This window comes from Hippopotamus amphibius, chromosome 5 (genome assembly GCF_030028045.1).
Source record: "Hippopotamus amphibius kiboko isolate mHipAmp2 chromosome 5, mHipAmp2.hap2, whole genome shotgun sequence".
NCBI classification, from domain to species: domain Eukaryota; kingdom Metazoa; phylum Chordata; class Mammalia; order Artiodactyla; family Hippopotamidae; genus Hippopotamus; species Hippopotamus amphibius.
Genome location: NC_080190.1, coordinates 105,886,573 through 105,913,278, shown reverse-complemented (window position 1 = coordinate 105,913,278; position 26,706 = coordinate 105,886,573). Strand labels below are relative to the sequence as shown.

Here is a 26,706-nt window from a genome sequence, read left to right as displayed (position 1 = left end):
TCCTCCTGGCACGTGGACTCGACAGTTGGATACTACCTCTATTGCAAGGCACTTCTGTTTGGTCTCGGCTAGCACATTAAGCCATAGTGATACCGCACTCTGCAGCCTTCCAAACACGCGCCTATGTTTGCATGTCAGCTCCTTTCAGCATCTTCAGTATTTCAGTCTTCCATTCAGTCTAGAAAAGTATATTTGATATCCCTAACAACATCAGCTACATTTGTATCTTGTGAAACATGCATAGCTTGGTGCCCTTGCTCAGAAAAGGCACCCAATAAATAAAGATTCGTTCCTTCTGCTGCTTTCCTTGCTATTTTAACAACTTAGTTTATTCAAAAATAATCTTAAAGAAGAATCTGCATCTTTTAAAAACTCAACGTATCTGAAATATTCAATGTACAGCTTGTATCTGCTTAATTTTCTGGAGTCAGGTGCACTACCGTTGCGCCACGAGGTCCTCAGTTATTTCTGTTAGCTAACCAGAGTTACATTAAATTCAAACCAGAAACTGTAATCATTACCAACATCAGAATCAGCTGCTTCCAATGCAGGAGGTCTGATGACAGTCTAAAGTTCTAACAGATGGTGGATCCTGCTTCAACCAAACCCAAGATGCATACATTTGTATTCATAAAAGAGTAGCTTTATGAAATATTTTGAATATTTTCCAAATCTACTATTTTGAATGATCCATTCAAATTTCCTTAAAATATAATTCAATTTCAAATAGACTTGCACAGAAATTTACAGGAACCTATGCAGTGCCATCTAGGAGGCCATATATAGACACAAAGCCAACTCGGAACTAATGATTAGTTCTCAGCAGTGATACAAGGCTATTCAAACCAGAGGGCTGAGGCGGATGGGAAACTGTCCCGGGTGAGTCAGGATGACCACACCCGGTCCCCACTGATGAATCTTAACTCCGTGCAAAGAGTCACAACCAGACACTGGGCTGTGTGTTGTAAGCGGGAGCGTGAACTACGAAGCCTTCCTGCCAAAAATGAGGACCTGAGCCGATCAAGCCTCCGGATGTCGCTACCAGGCTTTTATTTAGTTACTTTTTTAATTCTATCATTTAAATAATCAAATAACAAGCAAGGGTTTTGTCCACCCTCGTCAGTTAACTCACATTCACAGGATTGTGAGGTTGGTGCATAACTTCCTGTGTGTGACTATTTGTGTAAAAAAAAAAAATCATTACAAATTTTTTATCTGCAACTTGTGTAACTACTCATAATGGCTGTCATCAATGTGTCCACTAAAATGCCAGTGTATCGAATGGAAGGACATGAGAATGACAAGCTCTGGTGGTAACTTACACATTTGAGAAGACACTCCCAGAGCTTCCCTCCTCTCCCGGGTTGTGAAATACGTGATCCTCGCTCTTGGAGGTTCAGTCTTAGGCCTTTTTCCTTATTTTGCCTCATATTTGCTTCCTGGCGTCTTATCCACACCCATAAGTTCAGGTCCCTTCAGGCTGCCTTCATTCCCCATGGGTATCTCCAGTCAAAGCCTTGCTTTCTGAGCTCTAGATCCCATATCCAGCTGCCACAGGACCTCCCCACCCCCCCGAGGATGTCTCCAGGCCCTTGGTTTCAGCATGTCTGTACAATGGACCAGACTCTCCATCTTCCCTGCACATGGGCCCTCCTCCAGGGCGCCCTCTCTCCTCTCTCGTGAATGGTGCTACCTTCAGCTCACTGCACAAGCTAGCATTCCAGGGTTCTCCCCTTTACCACCCTCTCAGTTTCGCCCCATATCTAATTCAGCACACCAAGCCCTCTTGATTTCATCTCCAAGATGACTTTCAAATCCATCTCTTAAAACTAGTCCTTGTCTCTGCACCCCAGGGTCAGCCCTCTAGTCAAGTAACCAGCATCTCTAGTCAAGTAACCAGCATCTCTTGTCTTGGCTACCACATTCACCCTGCTGCCTTCCAATTCCTTCTTCAAGCCCCAGCCAGAGAGATCCTTCCAAGAAGAAAATTTGATCACACCAAGCACTCTGCTTAAACCCCTTTAATGGTTTCCCACTGATCAAAGGATAAAGAAAATGAAATCATACAAAGCAGGCTGCCACTTTCTACAAGTTCTGACTTTGGCCCCCCTCCCTCCCTCCCTCATCTCTTTCTACCCTCTCACTACCTCTACTCCACTCACTTGCTCCTTACCTGGAACCTCTAAAACGCTGCCCCAGTCCCTCCTCTAGTTAAGTTCTACCCCCCATCAGACGCCAGGAAGGACTTCCCAAGCACAAGGCCATCCCTCATTGCTGTACGTGTTTCTCTTTCACAACACCTCTTTTTTCTATGTTCAGGTATTTGTGCCATAGGTTTGATTGATGTCTGCCATACCTTCTAGACTGCATGGAAACCCTATTATGAAATCACACCTGAACTGTCAGTAGACACTGCGATCTGTCATCCGGTAGAACGTGACAGTCTCTCCTCCAGTCATGCTTGAGTAATCTTGCTGAATCTGGAGACTCTGGTCTGTATTGGTTTTTGTTTGTTTTCGTTTCCATAGTGAGTTGGGAAGCATAAGGTCAGATTTAAAAGAGGGCCCATTTGCACAGGGCCTGGCAGGTAATTCAAACACCTAGAGGCCAGGTTAACCATGTGGAAACATTTTCTCCTCAAAGAAACACGATGTTTCTCATTTTTCTTTGAAGATATAATCCGCTCATTCTATCTTTTGCTTTTTCTTTACCTCAAGAAAACCAGAGCACAAAAATAAGGAGAAGTGGTGATCAACCCTCAATTTGATGGCTGGGGAATAATAGAGCAGGGTAGGGACAGAGGCAAATTATTCTTCCACACCCTGCAAGTTAAAAGGTCTGGAATAATAATTTCATTCTTTTAAGAGACAAAAGGGACAAAGTTCTATAGTCTTAAAGTACAGAATGTATACAGATGTGTGACACAGAGCTAATATTTATGTTTTACTAATCATCTTCTAAAATCTGAAGGATGAAATAGACTATGCTTACTAAATTTGTGGGTGGCTTTCATTTGAATAGGGGTTCCAACAGCTTTCAAGACATGTGCTTAATATAAAATGTTTAATATATTATAAATCCTCTACAGTAACAATATTAAAAACCTTACACTGTCCAGGGATCTTTGAGATTGAGTCCAACATATTTGCAATTAATTTTTATCTATAAAAAATAATTGCAGTAATTTAAGATATTTGCAGGTTTTGCAAAGGCAAATTTTTTTCATTTTGATTCAGAAACCTTTATACAGCTTCTACTTTGGCAATCAAATGTCAAAAATATGGAATTCCCGTAAAGATATTATGTATAAATAAAGTCATCAAATTTAGAACAGCAAGCCCCAGATGGTCTAGCAGCATCAACAAAAGCCACTTTCCTTGCCAACATGAATTTTGTAAAGCAGAAATCATTCTCAGGCACGCAGAGACAGACACATCAAGTCCATGCATACTTATGGCCATATGCTCAGCACCAGGTTAGGGACTTTATTACGGGGCCCATAAAACATTACTTTAAAAACAAACACTGAGTGTTCACAATGAACTGTTTACTCTTTATGGAAAGAATGACCCGTGCTCTTGTGTTTTAGAGGGAGAGAGGGTGGTGAGTACACACAGGACCAGCGGGATTTAAAAGCATAAGCAAGGCCATCCACAAACCTGTTTGGATGGGGCTGCTTTGAACATTGTAACTTATATTGCCTGTTTCTTTCTGATAATCTATTTAACCTAAATTTCTGGGATTCAGTATTTGGGACTATGAATGTGACAGAACTGCCATGTAAACAGAAGTGTCTTTGTATGATCGTGATTAATGGAATAGAAACTGCGGCTTACGGAGTTTCAGCAGGTACCCATCCCCACCCCCACCCGACTCCCCATCACTCAGAGAGAAAGCAAGTAAGAGAGATGAGGATGAGAGCCACAGGTCTCAATCACTCCACCATCAGGACTTGCTAAAATCATAAAAGGACCTGCAGCGCAATGGAAACTCAGTGCTTGAAAGCTAAGTGTAAGCAGGTGGATAGCCTTTTGAGGGCCTCGGGCCTCCTAGAGGTGGGGGGCTGGGCGATGCAGGCTCGAGTTGGGACGCAGGGCCCAGTGATCACCTGACATATCTTTAAGGAGCCTCAAGCCCCACAGTTATGAAAAGCAGACACGATCCTCAATGAACATTTGCCATATTTCTGTACCACACATTCCTGAATAACCTTTGATGCTCCATTTATTTCAAAGAAGACAGATTATTTTGGACCCAGTTCACATCACTGATTAGAGATAGTCTAGCTGTCAGAAAAATAAATCTCCACTGAATCCAATTTGTGGGATCTAAGAGCAACTTATGGATCAATCTGGAATTATATGGGGCTTGGCTGGTTTTGTGAAAACAGTTATAACACAACAGTGAAAGGAATCAATAAAGATGTATAAAGGTTTTTCTTTCTTTGCATAGGTTTAAAAATGGGTTCTGACCCATTAAAAATGCCTTTAATATTTTTGGAGTTGAAATATTACTCTTTACTGTCTCTGGTTCTTTTCTTGAGTTGACCCTTCACGTCGATGAAGTATTGTTCTTCTCACGGACAGCTGTGAGGCTGCCTGGCTGTCGCTGCCAGGCTTTGTCAGCCTCATTGGGTGACGACACCTGAATTCTGTGCCAAGATACACATGCCCTCATAGGCACTGAGTGTTCCTCTACTTATATTATCTTTCTGCAGCAGAGAAAAAATGCGTAACATTTAGACTTCGTGAACACCATTTGGAGGTTCATCTGATACTCTTTAAAAGCAGGCAATGAAAGAATTTGGCTGAAAATCTGATTTTTAATATATGTAAGAAAAAGTTAATAGCTTCCACTTATTGAACATCCAGTATTTGCCAGATACTTTTTAACTTGGAGCCTCACCTAGAAAGATCAAATTACATTTCACTTATTCTTCATAGGATTGTTGTGAGCTAGAGGTAGGTGTAGGAGATTCTATCAATGGTCACAAGGCTTCCCCTCCCTGTATCCTTACTCCTTGCACTCTGACTTTGTAGGTCCTTCCAGCAAGAAATGTTGTCCATTTCTATACATTTAATTCTTGGTTGGTTTTGGACTCACTTTGTCCCATGGAATGCAGTGCAAGCAACAGGGTCAGTTCTGAACGGAGACCATAGCTTTGCATGTTTCCACTCTCACTTTGGGGACCCTGCTGGTCCTTTGTGTGAATAAGCCCTGACTAGCCTGCTGGATAAGAGACATGTGATCCAGGTGTCCGCAACTGTCCCCCAAAAGTCAGCCAATTGCCAGAAACAGAGATACCTAACTGACTGCAAGCTGACTGTAGACACATTCGTGAGCCCAACTGAAACCAGAAGAACCGAGCCAGCCCAAACTATAAACCCACAGAACCAGGAGCTAAGTAAATGGCTGTTAAACTGTGGGATACTTTGTTATGTAGCCAAAGCTAACTGATACAAAAGGCATTATTCTCATCCCTGTACTAAAGAGAGGTATGGAAAGGTTAGCAACTTGTCCAAGGTCACTTAACCAGTAAGCGGTAAAGCTATCAGGTATTACATCTGTCTTAGGGGCCCACACTCTTAGTTACTCCACTGTGCTGACTCTTTTTGATGCAAATGAAAAAGTCTGTGGTAAGTACCTCCTACCTGCTCTGTGTTGGGCTAGACATATTTCCTACATTTAGGAAATTTACAATCTCCACTTTGTTTTTCACTAAGGAACTTACAATGTGATAGTTTTGTTCATACTGTTGCTTTCACTTGAAATACATTTTCAACTTATTTTTCACCTTTGAAACCTGCTCAAATGTAACCATCTCTCAGAAACCTTTCTAGTGTCCTAAGACAGAATTATTAGAGTTTCCGCCTGTGGTTGACTGCAAAAATAACCAGAATTACTCACTCCTGCTTTTATCCTCATCCTTTGTAATGTGACTTTCCAGGACCATCCATTACGAGATGAAAGCTATTTCTCTACCGCCTGAACCTAGACTGGGCTTGTGACTTGCTCTGGCCAAGAAATGGCAGATGTGATGGGGTGCCAGGTCTGAGATTAGGCCCTAAGGAGCCTTGCATCCTTGCATTCATTCCATAGGTAACCCTAACTCCATCATGTGAACAAGACTAGGCTAGCCCTGCTAAAGGATGAGAAACCATACGGACCAGTGTTCCATCAGCCAGGCTGTCCCAGCTGAAGCCCCCAGACATGTGAGGACCCAGCCAAGATCAGTAAAGCCAGACCACAGTGAACACTGCTATATGTGGGTGGTTAGTTGAGACCAGAGGAACTGCTCAGCTGAGTCCAGCCTAAATTGCCAATTGCAGAATCAAAAGCTAAATAAATGGTTATATTAAGTCACCAAATTTGTCATGAAACAAAAGATAATAGATACAGACCCCTTTGTACTCTTCTGGCATTTTTAAACTTATTTTTGGAATAGCATATATTTTTGATAAATGTTCAATCAATGAATGGATAAATGATTAAGTATTCAATTACACTGAAATAAGATTTTTCTAACAAAACAGAACTTTGACTCTTTATCTGTATTTTGAAGTGAATAACTTCTATGTTTCCTGTCTGTGAGACAAAGTCATATTTACATGGCTTGATACTTACCAGGGGTGCTCAATAAATGTTAGCTCTCATTGATCCTGTACGTGAACTGAAATGCCAAACAAAACGGAAGCTAAAGAAAACACTGTAGCACTGAGGCATGCAGGGGATTTTTCTCCTAAGACCTTTCGAAATCAGGATGAACTCTCCTGGTATTTGTGAGGTGGAGATCTAGGGCAAGGGACATGCGTTTTTCCCCTGAATGTAGGCAAGCTTCTTTCTTTTTGAAAGTCTACACTCTTTAAATGATCCATAGCTACTCAAGTCACCCAATTTCAAAGAATGGGAGAATTCTGCCATAGAAAGACTATCACAGGATGCATTTCCCACTCCCTTAAGGCTAGTGGTTCTTAACTTTGCTGCAGAGAAGAAACACCGGGGAAGTTAAAAAAAAAAATATCTCTAGAGAATAGTTTAATTAGTTTGAGGTACATCCTGCACACAGGGACTTTCAAAAGCCCCTGGATTGACTTTATTGAATTAGTCAAAGTTGAGAACCACTATTCAGCCCCTTCCCAGAGTGCTTCCATCAGTCGAGTGGTTATTATTGGATTTAACTTTTTTTTTTTTTTGGCACACGGGCTTAGTTGCTCCGCGGCATGTGGGATCTTCCTGGAGCTGGGATCGAACCTGTGACCTCTGCATTGGCAGGCGGATTCTTAACTACTGAGCCACCTAGGAAGCCCTGGATTTAACTTTTAAGGCAGACCAAAGTTAGCTTTTTTACATGCCTCTAGTCTAAACACAGCACTGAAAACCTTTAGCTAGAAAATACTAATTTCTTATAATGGACAATGACTGACTCAAAAGGAATTAAGAAGAATTATCAGATGAGTAACTTCCTGATGATTAACTCAACAAGCATAATATGAACACTTGGCAGGGCCTTAAATGTCTTCAAGGCCTTAAGTATAATTAGGTACTCACAATTTTATTGCCCTAAATTAAAGCACCACATAACACTATAAATTATATTAAATTCAAACTAAATTGCAATGAAGCACATTGACCTAAATCTTTGTTTGAAAATGTACCTTATATGAATAATAATTTATCACAAATTAAGGCGTAATTTAATATTTAATATGATTTTGAGTTCAGATTCAATGTGGGCATTTCCAAAAACTGCGGTCTTAACTTTTTAAAGTGTAAGTGGCTCTCATATGGCAACAGTATTAGTTATAAGGATTATTTTTTTGGAGGGGAGTGTAGAGTACAAAAGTGCTAGAAAATGATAAATAATAACCTTATGCTATAAACTACATAGTGCATGCAAATTGCTTTAGTACCAAAATTTCATCCTTAATGAATTCCACAGCTGCAATTACAAATAGTCCTCTAGCACATATTCAGAGAGTCAGAATTTTTCTAAGCCACAGATTTCAGGAGAGAAAAATCTGGTTTGACCCTCTCATTTCATAGAAATGGAAAATGAGGTTCAGACAGGTTAACAAGTCAAGCAAAGCCCCCAATACCGAATGGCTGGGAATCGAGCCCAGGAAGTCTGGGCTTACACCCTCTCACATCTCCAGAGATGGACACAGGGAAGACAGCAGCATAGTCAAGCCCCACAGTCACCGCTGGCTGGGACTGACCCCGGATTTTCCCCCCCTCTGCTATAGGTGGCTATGTCCCTAGAAGACCTTGGCAACAGGAGAACTAGTTATCACTTTCTATTCTGTTTCCTCTTATGACAAAACAGGCTGGAGTCAACTCTAGCCCTTTACGACATTAGGTATAAACACAGTTACTGTATTTTTTTCTGGTCTATTATTAACATTTTACATTAACATGGTACTTTTGTTAGAATCAATGAACCAATGTTGGTACATTATTATTAACTCAAGTCCATATTTAATTCAGATTTCTTTAGTCTTACTTAATGTCTTTTCTTTTTGTTTGTTTGTTTCAGGACCCATCCAGGATCCCATGTTACATTTAGTTTGCTCTATTTTTCATTAGTTCAACTGTCTGTGCGTGGGTGTGTGTTTCTGGGGGTGGAGTATGAATCTCTCTCTTCTATGTAGCCAATTAAGGGCAAAATCCTACAAATTACTGTTCTCATGGTCTAATGTAAAAGAAAAGGGCATATGTTAATGAAGCAATCTGAAGTTTTAATTATGAGAAAAACACTGTGGATAAGAGGAAGGTTAGATTAAAAAGAATTTGACATTCAGAGGGACCTAGAAACATGGTCTCTGACTTCAACATGGATTAACAGGATCTAAAAAGCAAGGAATGGGGCAGAGAAGTGTGAGAGTTTAGAGTAGTAAAAGGCAGTTCACACAGAACTATAATAATGCAGAAGAAAGATGTAATATTGTGTAATTTATCACCATTTACTTTAGGGGAGTGTACATTTTTAAAATTCACAGAAATGCAGTCACAGTTTCCTTGCCAATATTTGTATAAAACATTTTACAAACAAGACTGATTCATCTTACTCGGAAATGAATTGTTAGATCACAACAGAGAATGTTAAAGAGTTTGCATCCCTTATAGAAATGCCAAACATTTTACTCTGCCTGATGCTGTACTATAAATAGGGAAACCCAAATGCTAAAAACGTCCTTCAAGTTGCCAAACATAGTTCTTTAGCATCAACTTCCTACTACAAATGACTCATTCTTCCAAAGTTTGAAAATGAAAGCTAGTTACAAGTCACAGAGAAATGTTGTAGCATACATCGATTAAACAGCAAAAATATTTCATTTATGTATTTCTTTTTCCTTGATCATGTCCATTGGAACTCTTCAGAATGTTATTGAAATTCTATTAAAGAGTGGTTACTCTCATGACTGTTTTTAAATTAACAAGTAGAACAACCAACAAACATGAATGTTGTTGGAAAATAATGATGCTGATTTAAATCATTTTGAAATTATTTAGCTTCATTTGGATATAATAAATGTAAAATGTATTTACTGTGATAAAAATAAGTTACTAGTGAAGTCATAACATGAAAACGAATAAGCTCACCAAACAAGATGGTACAAATAATGCCCCAATGCCCAAGAACACAAGGAAATTAAACTCTAAGAAATTTTACCTGATTAAAAAAACATAGGACTCTTGGGAAGAAAGCATCCTTTGTTGTAAAAAGAATAATAAATGGAGAAAATGCCATTGATTTATGACTGGTATTTCAAAGTAGTATATGTATCTATATATATCTTGCAATAAGTAAAGAGAACATAAATAGTACAGGGATTTGTACATTTGAGGTTAGCACTCATTTGGAGAGGTAACTGCTGATTTTCACTGAGAGCTGGGACAGGAAACTACAGGAGATGCTCATTTGATGTGGTTGGAGCAAGGCAGGCCAAAAGTGGATTCACATTTTCTTCTAATCAACTGACGATACCACTGGACTTTCATCTTCCTTCTGCAACTCACTAGACCTCATATTATCCAATTGCCAATCATTTACTGGAGAATGGCTAGAGTCTCTTTAAATTGAATACAAATAATTATTGCAACCTCTTTTCCTGGCTTCATTAAAGGCTTTTTCACCTGTTTTGACTTGCATACCTACACTTTTACAAACTGTGGAGGGGAGATATTTCAATTATGTAAACATTTTATAGTATATAAGAAAGAAGTGACTTAGGAAAAATTACTTGATTTTAGATAAGTTATTACAGATTATACTATCATATTAATTTAAATACAAATTTTAATAATCCTAATTTGACTTTTTCCTATTTAATAAGTGATATAGTATTTACTTAACTTTACATTCATTAGCTAATAAAATACATGACTTGCAGACAAACTTTGAAAAGGCACACTGGTGTAAGATTGATTTGGGGCCCAAATATATACGTTTTAAACTATATTTAATATATTCTGATATCAAAATAGAAAATAATTGTTTTCATTTACATATGTCTGGGTATCTTACATTTTGAACAAAAATAATCAAGCTATGAGAATTTTGTGTTTATGTATAAAACAACAAGACAAAAAGTTTTAGGTGGCAGTTTGTAAGCATTTCTCTGCAATTAATATATATTTTATTTCATTTGACTGTATTGGTAGCTTATCAGGAGGAGGTGAGGACATATATATTAAGGCTATGAATGACATTTATTTCTAATAAATAAGCCAAATTGTACACAATTGTCACTCCTTTTGCTTTTTTTAACATTGAATTCTATACCAGACAGATATCCTCATAGGCTAATATAAAACTTAGCAAGTATACTAAGACAGTCAAGGTGTACAAAAAGTATAATTCAAAAACCCATGTAACCACTACTCAGTTTAGGAAATAAAACGTTGTCAACACTATGAAAAGTATGTAAGAATGTTGACCAGATGACTGTAGCTTATAACATCATATCAATGTCTCTTATGCTTATTGTCTCACTAGTCAGCTATCCATGATACGTATAAGGTTACAATACATGACTAATTATAAGTAAAACCTCCAGGGGAGCTTGCAGCGTTCACTGCCAGGGTCATAAGCAGGCTTGCTCATCTGACTGTTCCTAATGGCTTTGTATACTCCAAAGAGGTCTCAAACAGTATTATGTTCTTTAAAACCATTTATGTAATCACTTTATTTACTAATACTTTATTTCTTCTTTTTTTAATTATAATTGAAACATCGTTGATTTACAATGTTGTGTTAGTTTCAGGTGTGCAGCAAAGTGCTTTAGTTATACATGTACATATATATGTATATATGTATATATACACATACATATTCTTTTTTCAGATTCTTTCTCATCATAGGTGATTACAAGATATTGAATATAGTTCCCTGTGCTATACAGGTCCTTGTTGGTTGTCTATTATACATATATATTAGTGCATATATGTTAATCCCAAACTCCTAGTTTACTCCCCACCCTCTTTCCCCTTTGGCAACCCAAAGTTTGTTTCCTGTCTGTGATATTTACTGATACTTTAAAAATAGAACTTGGATTTGAACCTTTACCACCCTGGACAATGTAAAACCCCTGGGACAACTTTGACTCCCAATGATCTTGTCAAGTGGCTGCTGGGAAACCCTGATGCAGCCTATGACAGATAGTAAAAAGTTACAGATGGTTGGGGAAGAGGGATGAGAATTCTGGAAACACAGAATGAATGTGATGACCATGTACAAAGTCACACAAACGAGTCCGCCCTGGAAGTGCGACTCAAACCTTGGCCCTCTATCACACAGCCCTCTGGGTTCTGAAAAAGACTCCAGAGTCCAGAGCATCAGAACCCAGACATCTCCGTGTACACCAAAGCAGAGCTGGTCTCTGCAACATGTGTAATGTTTAATAAATGAGTTGAGGTACCCATGGCTACCTCTGAAACATGTCTATAGAGGTTCCTAATCTCGTTGGTATTGGCCTGTCACAGAGCCAAAATTTCTACCTAAAAGACCAAAAGGCACAGAATTTAGAAAGCATGAGAGGGCTTCCCTGGTGGTGCAGTGGTTAAGAATCTGCCTGCCAATGCAGGGGACATGTGAGCCACAACTATTGAGCCCGCATGCCACAACTACTGAAGCCCGCATGCCTATAGCCCATGCTCGGCAACAAGAGAAGCCACTGCAATGAGAAGCCTGTGCAGCGCAACCAAGAGTAGCCCCCACCCACTCGCCGCAACTAGAGAAAGCCTGTGCACAGCAATGAAGACCCAATGCAGCCAATAAATAAATTAATTAATTTTAAAAAAAGCATGGGGAAATTTTGATCTCAAAACTGGGAATAGTTGTTTCTCCAGGGAAAATCTGTTTGTTCCTAGCTTAGAACCCTGTTACTCTTAAAGCTATGATCATAGTTCTTTTAAAACTCTTCGTGAGAAAACACAGAACAACATTCGGTTCTTTCAGATCAGCCATGAAGGCTTCCACAGAATTCATTCTGCACACTAACTTCCCTCCTTCCCCCATCTTTCCTACCTTCTATTCCCTGTGACTCATTTTAGCCCCACCTTTTAAAATGTACCCTGTCTTGATGTGTTGTATATCGCGTCCAACTCTTGAAAGCCCTTTTGGAGAAGGCCAGGTTATAAACAAACAGTTCCCAGCTGATAAAGTTGAAAAGACCTTAGAGATAACCCCATCCTATCCTCCATATTTAAAGATGAGCTGGAATTTAGGAATCCCAAATGTAGCGTATTGGTTTCTCCTCGATACCTGATTACCTCCTATGACACTGGGGTTTCTTGTCTCTCTTCCACCCAAGGAATGTTGCTAGACATTTCTCCCTACCTGAGAGAATAAAAAAAAAAAAAAATCAGGAACTTCTGGCTTCTACATCTTGCTTTGGAGGGACACAAGAAAATTCTGAGAAACCTGCAGTAAGTAAATCCATTTTTGTTTAAACCACATCTGTCAAATATATCTGATCATAAATAAATGCTTTTTTTTCCCTTTTCTTTTCTAGGGGCACGGTGGAGAGCTGCAGCCATGAACACCCCTCAGAAAGGGCTGGGTGAAGGCAAGGCTTCCAGAAGGCAGCCGTCTAAATCCCCATGACAGGTGACAGGAGGAATGGTTCAACGTCCAGTCCATGGACACATCAGCCTGAATAGGGGCTTCTCTCAACGTGTTCAAGTCCAGCAACACTGCTGGCCTCAGAGCCACTGTCTGTCAAGGTACAGGGCCCACCCAGTGAAAAAGTGCAGAGGAGCAGGGACAGCAACCACCCTTGGCCTTTCTCCTAGTGCTGCTGGGTGATGCTGTGTAGTACAGTTCACCTGACAGCCTAGGGATTCGGGGCCTGGAAGCCTGGGTTTACCATGCAGCATTAACCTGCACTCACTTTGAATTCTGCAAGGACAGAAGTTACGAATTCTTTTTCCACTGACATAGATACTAAGAAACAAAGGGTGTACAGTTTCAAAACCGACAATGTCACACATCGTGCGTACCTCTGCAGGTGTGTTTATAGACCCTGAAGAGTTGTGACAGTTCAGCAAGCTCTGCTGTGGCATAGTAGCCACCTGGGGCGGGGCACACGGAGCCCAAAGGCCTAGACTCTGGGCAGGTGGCCCAGCTGCTGTGCTGTCTGCCCTCACCGCCTGTGGGACCTAGGACAAGTTACTCACCCTCTCTGAGCTTTAGTCGCCTCTTCAGTAAAATGGGAATAATCATAATAGTAGCAGTAGAGTAGTCAGGTGGATTAAATAATTTAATATTTGCCAAGTCCTGAGACCAGTGCTTGCCTCATTGTACATACAATATAAGCGTTTGTTAAACAGAATAGTATCATTAAGTGTTTACTCCAATTTCCCTCTATTGGTATATGTCTCCTTTCATAATAGACAAAGATGACACACAACGTTGCTGAGAACAAGATCCTGCACTCCTCGTTTTGAGACAGCCAGGCCTGACTAATTACAAGGATACAAAGAGGCCAGCCTGGGTGGTGCTGCTTCCAGAGGTGCACATGCGGACTTCCTAGCTGGCTGGGGTCGTCTGTGATGGAGAGCCTGGCTGCCACTCGCACACGCTAATGATCAAGCCTTGTGTACCGTTCCCAGGGATTCCAGCAGAACAAGAATAAGGAGGCAGGACGAGAGGCAGCGCTGCCAGAATCACAGATGGACCAGTGATTGCCCTGCAAACTGCATCTTTCAGGGCTCGCCCGTCCCGCTCCAGGGGCAGTGCCTCCCAGGAGCCCCGGGCGGAAGCAGTAGCGGCTGGTCCTGCCTCTGCCTCACCTCCCTTTGTCGTCCTGAACTCAGTTGTTAACAATAATAAAATAAAAACCACTCTTAAAACAAAGATTGATGCAATGGAGGGAAACAGTTTACTAACACCTTAATTTTCCTTGATGTCTTTGGTATTTACTTACAAATAGCATCATATAAATATATTTCATATATTTTTAAAAGGTTAACAAATACATATTTATAAAGATTGTCAAATATGTTTTAAGGAAATGTATATTTCTTTAAAAAAAAGCAGGTAATGTACATGAATGACGTTCTAAGTAAAGGATCTTCATTAGGTGTGCAAGACTAATCCTTATATAAGTTACATAAAAGGCTAAGACGGGTTTTTTATCATCTCATAGCTGATCGTATACTGATGTCATCATAACTGTAATTTTAGAAATGTCAGATTTATATCATATGGTTCTTGTAAAAAAAAGATGCAGAGAGTTCTTCTTACAAATAACAGCCAAGGTTGGGGAATATGACAAATCTCTCTCTGAGCATAAGGACGAGGGGCCCGTGAACTTGGCTGGGGGTGGCCAGGCGCACCTGCTCTCAGGGCTGCCCTGGACCAGCTCACGTGCTGTGTCTGTGAACACAGCAGCCTGCAGCCTGGCAACGCCTTTATCTGCTCTGGTAAGAAACACACACGCACACGGCCCGAGTCCCCAGACACCTGGGGCTGTGCTCAGGGAGGCGGGGGAGTGGGGTGAACGCAGAGCCTTCAAGAAGCACGAGCCCCAGGCCTCAGTCTGGGTTGACATTTCCGCCAGCTCGGTTTCCAGTGCAGGGTTTGCAGGCTGCTTTGAACCTTGGCTTTTTATAGTTGTTGCCTTTAAAGTTCTGGAACATTCTGAGCATGGCGCCCTCTCACACTGTCTCTGGCGGGGCACTTCTTACCTCAAGGCACATCTTTGAATGTGTCTTTCTTCTCTTATCTCAGGCAGCTCCCACCTGTTCCTGTGAATCATCTGATGACATGCACGGGTTATTTTTCGTTGATACTGACACCTGAATGCTAATATGCAGGGAGCAACCTCAAAGCAGGTCTTGTGTGTTTAGAACGTATTTCTCACCTTTCATGATTTTAATTTTTGTTACTACAGTATTTTGAAAGGCAGACTGCTATCTTAACGGCTTTTTCCACGTGAGACATGCATAATGCGACGTGAAGCGAGCGGTCACTTCAAGGAAAGCTATCTCCCCAAATTAGGACTTGCATCTACCATCATGGAGGCTATCAGAATGTAGTTTTTAGAAAGCGCTAAGCTGATCTGTTGCTTAGGATTTCGAGATTTCCCACTGCTTTGTGATGTCCCCATTCTGCATGCACAGCACAGATGCCTGCCAAGCCTGTTACAGTGAATAAACAATGTCTTCTCTGTCAGAACAGAGAATGAATGGTATCACAAAATTCTCCTTTAATGTACAGGCTCCACTTCCCCGACCCAACCCCTTCAGAAGAGAACAGGCAGAACGAGGACTGGGGAAGAAAGCATTCTTCTCCCCCTGCCAATCTGGAATTGCAGTCTAGCCGGCTCCGGACTAAGTAATGTCAACTCTATATCAACTGCTAAGCAGAGAACGTTGACAAGTTTATTTTCTTTTAAATTGGATGGTAGATGTTTGCATTTCTGTGTGTGTGTGCACACGAATGTCTTTCTCTAAGGAAGGAGGCAGTTCATCAGCTATAATTTCAGGGCTTGGCAAAAACAGCTTTTCGCTACAGACTGAGCAGGGACAGGGGAACTTCACAGAAATGACACAGCAATTTGTATTAAAATATTGGCAGCTAATTCATGAATGCTGGAGACGACTGGGAATTAAGCTGCTTCTGTGACGATCTTTATTTCCGCTAAGCTCACGATTCAGAAGGAAAATGCCTGGAGTTTCTTCTCTGAAACTTACTGTATGATGCTGACAAATTTCTCTTTGGTGTCTCTGTCTCTCTCTCTCTCTCTCTCTCTCTCTCACACACACACACACACACACACAAACACACACACACCCCTTCCCCCACACCCCACAACCCCCTGCCAAAAGGCATAAAGTATATAATCTTCTAAACAAAAACATTCATTCAGGAAGCATTTATCACCCGCCAACGAAAGCTTTACTTAGTAGGTATTTTCATAAAAGAAGAACATGGATTTCTTTAAAGTCTTCTGTATTCGCTAAGTCTTCATTGGTGTAAAATACTACCATTGGGGTTTTTTCTCCTTGTGAGGTGAATACAGCATGTATCTTATTTTAACCCCTAAAAGGAATTCCCAACTCTTTCCCCATGAAAGAAGAAACGCTATTTTCACAATTAGACCACAATGCTTTTGTTTTCATGAATATCTGAAGGACACTGACATGAAGAAAGAAATACAGCTTCCCCTTTTCTCCCCCTTTTCCCACACATTCTGAGTCCAGTTCAATGGGCTCCCAGATTCTGACGGCATTCTCCTGGTAACATATTTAGAAGAGACTGCAGGATATCCCAACAGCGCTGCTTTCTTCCTTCTGGCCCCCTCTCCTTCTTTCTCTCCTAGCACTTTAGGTTTGTGCTAGACTAAACAATTAAGCCTTTGTGCACGACCACGGCAATCTGGAAATTCTAATGATGTGCCCGCATCACTGGTACAATGGTAATATTTACCTTGGAGCAATGTCTGTCCAAATAAGTATTCAAACTGCTGGCAGCGTATTCCCTTTGTGGTGGTGAATGTTCTCTCTTCCTTCCTGGCCTACAACCAAAAAGAAAGAAAGTTAGAGAAAAAAAAAAAAAAGACAGATGGATAGAGACTGTGACAGATACTCGTCCAGTTCACTGTAAAAATGCTGGCAAATTTATGCCAAACACTGAGCTTTATATTCCTTTCTGAACAAAGCAAACTACAAAGCAAGGGAAAAGCTACACATGGTAGTGAGCGAATAAAAAAATTTCTCCAAAATAGCAGTCAATTCAATGGCTAATCAAATACACATCAATTTACTTGCTCTTTCCCTATTTTTCTTAGGTTTATGACAGACATCTATGTGTTATTGTAATGATATTAAAATTCAAATAACTGTTGTTTGAATTTGAGATAAAACAAGTGATTTATTTGAAGAGAGTATTTATGCTTTGAGGTAAGGTAAGCTGCAATGTAACTGCAAAAATGTCTTATTAACCGTGGAATCTCTGGTGAAGCATGAACAGGGTGGCCCGAATGACACACAGATCTACTACCTTCATCCCCCACTGCGGAGACGGGGAAGATGCGCAGGAATGGAGGAGACCACAGGGATGACTTCCGGTCATCTCCCACCTGTGTCCCTGCTCTATGGCCGGTGCCCTGTCTTTCCTCCACCCCCCACCCCCCGCCTTTCCTCCTCAGTTCTCTTCCCATCCTCTAACAAACACCTCCTGCACGGAACCTCTGTTTTACGTAAGACACCATGATAAGTGCAGTGACGGAGGAGGGGAGAAGGATGAAAAGAACGAATGAATGAGTCTCTAAAGGAGAATATCCTGGCTGTTGACTAAGATTCAGAACCATTCAATTATTTAACAGACTGAGGTGTAATTCCTGACTTACAATATAAAACACTGAATAGAACGTGAACCTTCTAGATTTGCATCTAGTGATGTTCTTCTCTTAGGACCACATATGATCTCTCAGACTGAGGGTTGCTATCTTCCACAGCAGACTCAGCAGATTGTTTATATTATCTTCAGGTACATCTATTGTTTCTCGACAGTTACCAAGTGAGAAACGGCTGCCTTTGGTTTACCGCTGCATTCAGCTACATTATTATTTTTTCTTTTAAAATAAGTCTAAAAAGATTGGAACAAGACACGCAGTCATGGGCTGTCTTTTTCTAACTCGACTTCAGGTCTTCCCGCTGTCAAACATGCAAATTAAGAGGGCAGGGCTTCACTGGGTGAAGGGATTGACAGACAAGAGCCTTTCCCAAGCCATCTCTCAATCTTTCATTAGATTTCAAATCAAACCTTCTCTTGAACTCCTGACGTACAGACATATTTAGATGTGGATTCCAAATCTCTCCACCTCCCCACGTCTGCATTGTCAATCCCTGAAAACTTTCTCGAATTCATTAGAAATATGAGCAAGATTCATTATCTAAAGTGAATTGCAACAGTAAAAAAATAAAATGAGAATATTTTTCATAAAAGGCTAAATCTTAATGTGTATTAGAAATATGTTTGCATATACTTTCTCTATTAGTTGACAGGAGTAAAGAGTCTGATTTTAAAATTGAACACGATTTGACAGCTAATTTAATAATATGAAAAGTGGTACATAATTTTGCATTTTCAGAACATGCATTTTCACAAGTTAGAAACATTCCAAGGAAACAAGGTAATCAAGACAGTGTGGTACTGGCCTAGGTCGGACATCTTAATCAATGGAATAGAATTTAGCAACCAGAAATAAATCCATATGTCTATGGTCAATTGATTTTCAATGGGGAAAGAACAGTCTTTTCAACAAAAGATCCTGCGGCAACTTGTTAGCCCCATGCTAAATGAAGAAGTTGGATCCTCAACTCAGACTGTCTAAAAAAGTTAGCCCCAAATGGACCCAATGCCTAAGTTTAAGAGCTAAAACTACAAAACTCTTAGAAGAAGACATAGGGGTAAATTCATGAGTTCAGATTTGGCACTGGCGTTTTAGATGTAATACCAAAAGCATAAATAACAAAAGAAAAATAGATAAATTAAGCTTCATCAAAATTAAAAACATTTTTATGTTTTAAAGGATACTATTAAGAAAGTGAAAAGACAACCCAAAGAATGAAAAAAATATATGTGCAAATCATATCTGATAAAGGACTTTTATCTAGACTATACAAAGAACCGATAACTCAATAATGAAAAGACAAATAACCCAACCAAAAACAGGCAAAGGATTTGAATGGACATTTATCCAAATAAATATGACCACATAAACACATGAAAAGATGCCTCATCAAAGAAAGGCAAATCAAAACCACGAGACACCACTTCATACCCACTAGGACGGCTATAATCAAAAAGTCTAAGACGGGAGCAAGTGTTGGCAAAGATGTGGAGGAATCAGAACACTCCTACCGACTGATGGGAATGTAAAATGGTACAGCCACTTTGAAAACAGCCTGGTTGTTCCTCAGAAAGTGAAATACCGAGTTATCATTTTACCCAGTAATTCCACTTCTAGGTACATACCAAGAGAAATGAAAATGTATATCCACACAAAAACTTGTACGTGGGTATTCACAGCAGCCTTATCCATAGCAGCCCCAGAGTGGAAACCATACAAGTGTCCATCAACTGGTGAATGGATAAACAAAATACAGTATATCCATATGAAAGAATATGGTTTGACCATAACATGAAATGAAGTACTGATACATGTTACAACATGGACAAACCTTGAAAACATCGTAAGTGAAAGAAGTCAGTCACAAAAAACCCCCACATGTTATCTGATTCTGTTTACATGAAATGTCCAAAATGGGCAGATATATAGGTTGCTTAGGGCTGGGGGATGGTCATCCTGGGGATGACAGCTAAGAGCTGTGTGGTTCCTTTTTGAGGCAAGAGAAGGTTCTAAAATTGACTGTGGCGATGACAGTTGCACAACTCCGTGAATATACTGAAAACCATTAAACTGCACACTTTAAATGGGTGGACTGTATGGAATGTGAATTGCATCCCAATAAAGGTGTTACCGAAACAAGGAATGTGGACATTACACATTACAATGTCAGTCATTTTCTAGATCAATCTGAAAGAAATACGGCATGCCCAAGTATAACTGTAGCTGGACGCACTGGAGTTGTTGCACTGAGGCAGGTCACCTGGCTCTACTGCAAACTGTCACAGTCTGACTGAGACAACCTGAGTATAATTCTGTGTGGACCACACGTTCCTTCAGGTCCCCTCTCATCCCCATCACCATCTCTGAGTGCGGACAGCAGTTCATGATGCGAACAATGACTGACCCAATCAAACAGAAATCCCATGCTTTCAACGATGATTTCTTTTCCCACTGAATGGAATTTAGGACTTCTGAAACCAGGTAGCTACGCAAATATGATTGCCCCCCCGCCCCCACTTCCTGCATACACTAAGTCAGCAGAAGGCCAATCTCAGCACTGCGTCTTCCGTACTGATTTCACTGACAGCTCTCACGAGGACTCTTACTAGGTTCTTAACACGGATGATGTCATTCGTAAGAGGCTCCAGCAAACTCCAGTAATCCACGATGCTTTTTGCCAACTAATCTGAAGCCTTGTTCTGGTTCAAGCCTCTCAGGGGAGCTGAAATAGAATTCGATTTCTGGGCCACTGGGACTGTGCACCTGACAGGTGGCCTGGCCCAAGCCCCAGCTGTCACTGCTGAAGAGAATTTTAGAGCATTTCTTCAAAACTATGCCCTTCAGTTCCTCCTAGGGCAGTAGTGATGACATTGACAGCAAAACTCCCTGCTGTCTGTGCAGATAAATACCGGGATCTGGTAGCACAGACTTGAGCAACTCGACTCCAAATTCATGTTTGAGAGGCTAGACATCTACTCAATACAAGACTAGACTCAAGGAGTTCAATGAATAATTTTCAAATTTAAAAGAAATTTAAAGGTGAGCTATACAATCAACCTCACTTGATACTTGTACCCTTTCTACAATGTCTGTAACATCCAGTTCATGAGTGCAATGTCAAAAATACTTGGCTAAACGTAGCAGTTACAAGTACTGAGCATTGAATGAATCACAGTGCTTAACATATAATAATCACTCAATATTTATTCATTGATGGAGTGAATTTTAAAAAATCAGAGCACACTCGAGGCTATTGCTATAATAAAGCCGCTCTCACTTGTAGTCTCTGAAGACAGAGAAAGGAGTAGGATCGCAGGTCGCTTATATGGGCAGATTACCATGGCAATATATCACGTATGCAAATGCCAGCCAAGTAAATACTATCCTTATCCATACTGTAGTGGAAATAAACCAATAAGCAAAGCTTAGACCTATTATTCCAGCCTATGCCAGACTCCCTCCCATAAGGAAAGGCTTCCAGAAGGAATCCCTTTCTACCTCTGGGAAGCACTGTTAGGTTTGAGCCAGGAGTAAGGAAGGCTTAGTGGCTGCAACTGAGTTTGAGTCCTGGTTCTGATTTCCAGGGCTATGCAGAGCAAGTCCAGTACTCTCCCTACACAGCAACCTTTGAGATACTTGAAGATACATATTTAAAGAGGTCCCTCTTCCCCTGCCCATTTCAAAGAGCATAGTTTTGAGTACCACCTACTATGACTCCAAAGAGCGCAAAGGCTATAAGGGGACAGGAGCTGAGTCCTGGCCAGCCTGCTCACAAGACCAGAGCAGGCTGAGAGCCCAATCCAGCTACAAAGCCCAACCTAGGAATCAAACACAACATCCAGAGGATAAGGTGACCTCGACCTGATTTGGGGAACAGTCCTTATCTGGGCTTTGGTGATGGCTGGTAGGGAATTCTCAGCACCCAGCTATCACAGGGAGGGCAGAGCTATCAGCAGGGAGCAACACGCTGGTGGGGTCAGGAGGGCGGTCCGCTACCGCCCTGGAGGTCTCGTCACAGTACAGAATCTGGCCACTGGGCAGGGACCCCAGGTAAGAGCCGCAATTCTCAAAGACCTCCTGGCACGTCCAAGATAGACCATGGTACCCAAAGTAGACACGGTGTCCCAGACACTTAGATACAAAGCAGGAGAAAGGGCTGAGTGAGTCTCATGGGAACCCAGAAGTCATTCCTGGGATACCAGATCCTACATCCAAGGCTCGCCACTTGGAATGCGGTGGTGATCAGCCCGACGGTCAGCACTGAGGCAATACCGTTCTCAACGTGGGAGATCAAAATCCATCAAACGCACTCAGCCAGCATTTGAGCAAGGTGACTGTGGGCGAGGCACAGAGAGAACGTGATGAGTGGTATGCCCCACTGCACTGCGGGCAGGCTTAAACATCTTAAGTGTTTCCTGCTTTAGTGAGGACGGATTCAGATCTGGGGAGGGCGAGACGGTGCACGCAAGAGGACCAAGCAGGGAGCAAACAGGGAAGGTAAGAGGAGGCATGCTCAGGGCTGACACTTTCATTTGCTGGTGCTCTCTTCTAAGTGACTAAGTTCTAAGGCAGTTCTCCAGAAGTAACACCGTACCCATGAACAGAAGCACGGGACTCACTTGTGTCGGTCCAGATACGACACTTTTATTTAGAAAGCCTAAGATCACCGAAGCTTTTCTCCCCAGCTACATTACACTGTGGCCATCTATGAATCTTTTACTTGATTAACACACAACCTAAATTTGTTTCACGTATGATGCTGCTAAGCCACATCTCTCTTTACTCCCTTTCTGCAATTTAATTGCTGCTGTTGCTGGTGGTGGTGGTGAGGTGTTTTCATTACCCCTGTGTCATTTCTGCCTCTTAGATTTGCATCAGTGCGTTAAGTGTCAAGATGTTCTTGAATTCTGTTTCTTCGTTTGTTATTACGTGAGCCATCTCTCCCAGTTTGGGGCCACTCATTTACACTGTTTTACCCAAGTGAATCCGCATGTTGACTAGAACAAGATTAGGTTCAAATACCAGAAACCTTTTTCCAGGAAGAAAGCAATTTATTAATCAGTTCCCTCTGGATATACTAACAAACCAGTTATTAATCAAGTTCATTATACACCCCCCCTCCGATCTGTCCAAATGTTAAATGCTAACAATGGGATACCCCTTTGGTGAAAAAAAATCAAATATATCTCTAAATGAGTGCATGCTATTTGTTATTAATCCTCCTGACTCCTATGATGGGTTTACTAAATTGTCAGTATAATAGAGATTCAACTTCAAAGCAAAGACATATCCTTCCATTAAACTTTCAGTATTCAGCCTTTGACAGTAATCATCCAGGAAAACTACTTACTACATTTGCTCAATGGTACGGCAATTAAAGGAGTAGCTAAGGACAATGCATACGGGCTAAGATATACTGCGCAATATTGGAAAAAAATATAACTATGACACCACCTCCTCCTGCATTCTTATTTTCCTTGGGCTGCACTTCTCTTGCCAAGCTCCCTCATGTTTTTTGGCCATTTTTTCTTGCTGGTTCTCCCAGCTGTGTCTCTCATTTTTTCCACCTCTGCTCCCCCCCCCTTCTCGCCCACCCCCCCACCCCGCAGCTGCTTTAGCTCACACTTCCAGCCTTCCTGGTATTTACTGTGTTTACAGTTCCAGTCGTCACGCCATCTGATGTCTCCTGCTTCATTTTTCACACAATCTAACAGCTGAAATCCCTGATGTATGCAAAGCAACAGTCCATTAAGAAAAGAGTGTTTTCTGGGGTTTCGTTTTCCTTATTGAGAACAAAAAAAAAAATGGAAAAGGCAAGAAAGGGTAGTTCACAGAGGTGCCAAAGAGAGGCCACTATGAAGATAAGATGAAGGTTAAAAAAAAAAAAGGATTTTTTTTAAGCATCAAAAAGATTATGACACTGGGAAAATAATCCTTCTGAAAATCCCCTTCAATGGTTTAATGAAAATAATCCCCTTTCCAAGGAGAATATATTCTAGGGAACGGATGATAAAAATCCTTAAACACGTATCCTTATACTATCTACAATATACAGAACCCAGGTAAGCACCGATACAGTTATGATACACATACTAAGTTATTAACAAATGACATTTTATTAGCAAAGCATTCTGTCAGTATGTTATCTGGAAAGAGGTTTAAAATGACACCTTTTACTATAAGCCTTATCTGTAAGCCTGCAACCCAAGTGAGTAAGGCTTGGACTTGAATTCCTTGCAGTTTCAATATTGACAGAGAAAAAATCAAAATGACCAAAGTGCTCAACAGAAAAAGTAATCCTTTCTTGATGGCAAAAAACAGTTTACAATATGCAAATTTAATGTATTTAAGGAAAGTTGCATGCTTTTCAGATATCTGAACAAAAAGCAAGACAGCATAAACACTAACATTAAAAAGATTAGTTTCAGAACTTAAATGTTGCTGCAGTGTACAGAAAATAAACCGACTCCTCTAATTACTAGTTTATGAATTGGAAGTAAAAAAAATATTTAAAACATCTTCCTTTAGGCAATGTAAATAAACAGGGCAACCAAAGAGGTCACTCATTCATTCATTTCCTTATTCACCTTTCAATGATATTTCCTCGCTAAAAAAACCAAAAACTAACTATTACTCCATTCCCTTCCACTCTGTGTATCTGAAAAGCTGTCTTTTGGATTGGGACTTAGGCTGTCATATATTTAGCCCATAGCTTTGGCTTGTTTTTGCCTAATGACAGATACTTCACTGGGTAGCCACCAGGGCCACTGCATTTTGTTTATCACAGAGCTTCGGATCAGCCTTCAGACATTTCCTGATGAGAAATAACTACTGTTTTATCGAGTTTTGGGACCACCCAAGGGGTAGGGAAGTTGGAGGGTTGCTGATCACTGATCTTTTCCAGAAGTTGTGCAAATGGGTGTATACATGTGTGTGGTGGTGGGCAGAGCGGGGGATGCAAGAAGACTTCCTCTTGTGTAGGAAGCTGAGGAAGGAAACTTGACGTTTGTCCATGTATATTTTCAAGATCCAAAAGTCCATAGAAAGATACTTACTGCTAGGAGTCCCAGCCACAAAGGAAATCAAGACAGAAAGGGCCCTTCCCTCTGTTCTTAAAGTTCTGAAGAACTGGCTGTGTTGTTTGCGTTGACCTGAGGCAATGGCTTTGCTGGTGGGGGTCAGAGAACAGATTGCACTTTGGCTCTGGTTATTTTCCCCATTATGGAAAAAGTGTTGTCTAAAAAGTCTCTGAGTTTCTGTGTAGCGGTGTGATGGGGTAGGTTGGCATTTTGTAGACGGACATACAGGACACAGTAACTTTATGGTGGCCCTTTCCTCTCCATATGTGTATATATAGAGATTATATATCTATATCCATCTCTTTCTCTCTCTCCACATATACATGTGTGTACATAGAGAATATATATTTTATCTGTAACGAGTGAGAGAATATACACACAAACACACACACATCTGACCACTTCAATCTCAGACTTTCACACTGCCTGCAGATGGCATATCAGAACTATGCCATTGATCCATTACCCATGTGGCCAGTCTCTTATGACCTAGGGCTAGTTTTATGAGATGCTATCATATGTATGGCATTTCATCATTTATCTGATGGAAAATAACTATTAGATGACCGAAGTTGAGCTTTAGAGAAATTCTGAGCCACTTAGTGAGATGCAGTGTTCAGTATCCCAGAGAAAGCCAAGGAAATTCAATGGAACGGAAATTACACGAGAACTAATGTACACATGCTTACACTTGCTAGCAAGAACCTCGAGATAATCAGTGCTCAGCAAATGTCAGGTCTATTATGATCTGTAAGGGACGGCATATTCAGCAGAACTGGAAGTGCTGTAATGGACTATAGTCTCCTAAGCTCATTCCTGCAGGGAGGCCACACAGGATCCTGCACTATAGGTGTGTGTATACACTTGCCTGTGTGTGACCTTTTTGTATATATTATGGGTTGAATTGTGTCCTCTCCAAATTCATATGCTGCCAAGTCCTAACCCGCAGTACCTCAGAATGTGACCTTCTTTGGAACCCGGGGCATCATAGGTATGATTAGTTGAGATGAAGTCCTACTGGAGTAGGGTGAGTCCTGATCTAATATGATTGGGTCCTTATAAAAAGAGGAAATTTGAGAGATGCACACAGGAAGAAGGCCCTGGGAAGATAGGAGTTACACAGCCACAAGCCAAGGATGTACCAACAGCAAGCAGAGAGGTCTGCAACAGGTCCTGTCCTAGCACCTTCAGAAGGGGAAATGGCCCTGGCTGAAACCTTCATCTTGGACTCCTAGCTTGTGGGACAATAAATTTCTGATGTTTAAGCTACCCAGTCTATGATACTTTATTATGGCAATCCTAGGACATTAATACGGAGCCAGTACATGAAAAAAATGATCATGTTTCCTAATATTGTAGTCCTGACTTAAAGGAACAGAGGTGATATAAAATAGATAACCAACAAGGACCTACTGTATAGCATAGGGAACTATATTCAATGAGGGAAAAGAATCTGAAAAAGAATATATGTGTAACTGAATCACTTTGCTGTACACCTGAAACTAACAAAAGATTGTAAATCAATATTCAATTATACTTCAATAATTTTTTTTTTATTTAAAAAAAGGAATAGAGGTAAGGATGAGCAAGGTCACGATCATGACGTTACACAGTTCACATCAAGAGTCTGCACGTCAATACAGATGCTACGACGCAGCTATTTCTTAAGTATATGAATTCAAGTAAACACGGAAATAACAAACAGGTTTGCATAACTCATGATACAATTTCAAAGAAGGAATTTGTATTTGTAAACACTGCTGTCA

General features: G+C 40.8%; 1 protein-coding gene across 3 annotated transcripts in view; it reads right to left on the bottom strand.

The window, feature by feature from the left end:
* PAG1 (phosphoprotein membrane anchor with glycosphingolipid microdomains 1) overlaps window positions 1–26,706 on the bottom strand; it is a 139,291-nt gene that overhangs the window by 42,324 nt on the left and 70,261 nt on the right. For 2 of the 3 annotated variants that reach the window (XM_057735457.1, XM_057735458.1), the window contains one exon: window positions 16,934–17,021. The gene's annotated coding sequence lies outside the window, so the exon portion shown is untranslated. Of the gene's footprint in view, window positions 1–12,771; window positions 12,838–16,933; window positions 17,022–26,706 lie in introns of those variants that run through there. The other variant, XM_057735459.1, reaches the window with a different exon arrangement.